At 34.7% G+C, this 3,688-nt stretch overlaps 1 pseudogene; it reads right to left on the bottom strand.

The window, feature by feature from the left end:
* Positions 1-244: 244 nt before the first annotated feature.
* LOC149545931 (putative 12-oxophytodienoate reductase 11) lies at positions 245-3,372 on the bottom strand (annotated as a pseudogene).
* Between the last annotated feature and the right edge of the window lie 316 nt (positions 3,373-3,688).

Raw genomic sequence — 3,688 nt, 5'->3', positions numbered from 1 at the left:
ATTATGGTGAATTCAATCAAAATATCTAGATGTAAATAGAATTCTTTTCAAAAAATCTAGATGTATATAGAATTCTTTTAATTTTTTACATACATAAAATCTTTCTAATTTTTTTCTACATACATAAAAGAATAATTTCTATTTTCTATTTTAAAAAAAAAGCTATCATAAAGATTGATAAAAAAATTGATTGCATATGCATTCTTTATTTTGTGCACTAAATGCACAAAATAAACTGTATAGATTAAAACTTCTCGTGCTGGGCATGAGAATATACAATAGAAATATCAGTTACCAAGAATAGTTGGCCATAAGCAATCAAATCTGCCTTGCCACTGGAAATAGCTTCGTTACCATCATCCCGATCATAACCCCCTGTAGCCAAAAATGTTCCCTTGAATGCTGTTCTTATGGGAATCAGGCTCTTTTCACTCGCTATTGTCGTCTGCGAATTATCAATCTTGGGCTCAAAAAAATTAGCGTACAATATCTTATATTTATTCAGAGCCTCCGCCATGTGAAGTCCCAGTGCCTCTGAATTTGAGTCATACGCTTCTGCATGATCCGAAAATGGAGAAAGCCGAATTCCCACATGCTCTGCTCCGATTTCCTCCACCACTGCTTCCACAACTTCAAGTGCAAATTTGCAACGATTCTTCAATGTTTTGCCATAGCCATCTGTTTGATCATTCACGCTGTCCTTCATGAACTGGTCCACAAGGTACCCATGCGCCCCATGGATCTCAACACCATCAAAACCTGTTCGTAAAAGGACTGATTATGTCAACAAAAGGAACATTCTCTTCTTCAAACCAAGATAGATCAGAATAAAAAAACATACCTGCATCTATTGCATTCCTGGCAGCATTTCAAAAATCAGCAACTATATTGGGAATTTCCTCTGTTTTCAGAGGCCGGGGAGGAAAGAAATCTGCCACATCCTTTCGGTTCGGAAGAGGGATCTTTCCAGAGATTGGTTTGCTTGTGGAGGAAACTGGAGATTGGCCATTAGGCTGATAATCTGCATTCCAATGCACCCATTAAATACACAATACACTGTTTGTTGTGGAGGAGAGCCAACCAAATTGAAATTAATTAAAATTGAAATCTAAATCAAAGTAGAATATTATAACTAATTTTGAATTTCAATTTACATCTACATCTAAATCTAAATGAAAATGTAAATAAAAAATAGAAATCTCACCTGCAAAAATGTTACTCCAAAACTTCAATTTACTCCTATCCAAAAACTCCAATCTAATCCTCCAATAACCTCCACCTCTTCCTTCCTGCAAAAACATAAAATGAAAATGAAATGAGGAGCCTTGGTTTTATAACTTCTGAGAGGCTCCTCATATCCCCCAACAAACGTCTCTTCACATTCCACGAATTTGTTTCAAATTCTCCCACTCCCCGCAAAAAATAAGCATGAATGTGCATGCAAAATTATATTTAACAAAAAAAAAAAATCATATTGAGATTATTTCGCCCCTATTTTTTCGGGCCCTATTTTTTCGGGTCCTACTTTTTCGGGCCCTACTTTTTCGGGCCTATTATTTCGGCCTCCATTTGGCTTCCTATTATTTCGGCCAGCTATTATTTCGGAAATTCTTTTTTAATATTTAATTTGGAAGTTTGTAACTGCTCCCAATTCTTTTTTATTGACAAGGAATCTTGGCATATTCCCGTGCTGGGCATTTGTGCTGCCATTGTATAGAACGCCTCTCGACGTAATTATCATAACAGTTTCTTAAAATATTTTAAACTAGCACTTGTACCTGTAGGTCTGCCAACTGTAATAATCAAAATCAAGTTGTATAAAAGAATCTAATAATGGTACTCCACTTTTTACCTTTTAACCTAGACTTTTAAAAATGTCTGAAATAAGTTTTTTTTTAAAACTATAAAACTGCAACACATATAAAGGAAAATGAGTGGAAAACATATGTTTTATCATCAGGAATTTCAAGAGTCTGCACAGAAATGATAAAACTGGAAATGAGTTGTTTCATGTAAGTGTTAAGTGTTAGGAGTGAATGAGTAGCAGGCAATGGAAGTCACATTAGGCTGACACAGCTATAGGAAGACGATGGTTGTTTGGAGATAAAAAAATTACTAGTGAATTGTTTGACAAAATGCCATGCTAAAAACTCCATGAAGAATTGTGGAGAGTTCGGAGGGGAAAAACTCCTTCGAATGCAAAACAAATTTTAAAGAGTCAAGGCATGCAGTAGTTCACGTTAAACATGAAGCGGTGCAGATTTATTGGCTGGACTGGGAATATCAATTTATTTTTGTGGCTAAATCTCATAGGAGCATTAGCATGGCTGGGTTGACTTACTGTTTTTGAAAGTTATGGAAATATTTGTGGAATTTTGAGAGGGTTTTATACAGTTCTTCATTCATTATAGTCTATATAAAGTAGGATTGATACACAAAGAAAAAACGTATAGAAGAAGAGGGTATGTATGAAAATCTGTCTAGGAGCAAGCAAAGTGAGGACTCATCCAACTGGGAGAGGAAAATGGTCTCCGAAATCAACCTTTAACTAATACGTAGAATGGACTCAAAAGCCACAAAAGCCTAGTTGGATAAATTTTGCAAGAAGGTAAATTTGACAATGTGCAATTGGATATATTTCGCAGGAAAGAAAAGTTCAATGTGAGTTTGGTGCATATACGTGATCATTGGAATTTTATAGCCAATTAGGCTATTAATTTGTTATGTAGTCAACATGTTTGCAGATCTTTGGAATTTTATAGTCAACTAAGCTATCATCACTCTTTCGAATCTTTCCTTGGTCCACTTCCAACTGACCATAGAGGGCTTGGGCTAGCTACCTAACATGTATACCAAACCATAATCATTTCTCTAGACAGTATTTATGGACAGTTAGAGTTGGACGAGTAATAAATTTCTTGGAATCTTGAAACGAAAGGGAAAACTGGAAAGCCGCTAGACAAGAAATGCTATGGTTAGAAATTTGAAAACAAAAGAATCGAAAAACTAAATAATGGGAATGATGAAAACCATAAGCTTAAATGAAATCCATAAAATCATTGTAATATAGTTACACCTCCTGAACTTAAAGATCGTGTACAAAGGATGCTTAAGAATGATTCTCGTCCCTGATACCACACCCAAGTGTGATTAACAAATATCTTGGACAAATGGTAACAATTTCTAAATAAAAAGACAATTATTTGAATGCATGAGTCTTCTTAGGCTTCCTTTCTAATTGCAAATGTATTAATAACTATTAAACATTTAGGGATCATTTACCTCCAAAACAAAAAGCTCAATCGAAACATTATCTTGGCCTCCACTGTTGGAGGAAGATAATAATCTTAAACTAAGAATGTACGCCCCCATTATTCATCCCAACTTGAAATCAGAAAATTTGATATGTTTCTCATAAAATAAAATGAAATCGACCTTGGTATAGAAACAATTGCTTCTTTTGGCTTTAGTTAGCTTATTGACTTGTGTAATTTCACATCAAAGAGTTTACAAACTCTGGAATTCTGCACTCAAGTAGTAAAGATCAAGATCTTTCAATTGTTTAAAGGATGTAATACAAATAGTAGAATCTACTTTTTAGTCACAGAGATGGAGTTCCGAAAAAATTGAGTAAACATAGAGGCATAGTTCTACTTCTCTATGTTTAATATCTGGCATTGACCGTAGC

This window comes from Cupressus sempervirens, chromosome 7, assembly GCF_028749045.1.
Source record: "Cupressus sempervirens isolate cs-2001-9-10 chromosome 7, ASM2874904v1, whole genome shotgun sequence".
In the NCBI taxonomy this organism is placed as follows: domain Eukaryota; kingdom Viridiplantae; phylum Streptophyta; class Pinopsida; order Cupressales; family Cupressaceae; genus Cupressus; species Cupressus sempervirens.
Note: the sequence above shows the minus strand (reverse complement) of the source record. Positions and strands in the feature narration are given on the sequence as shown.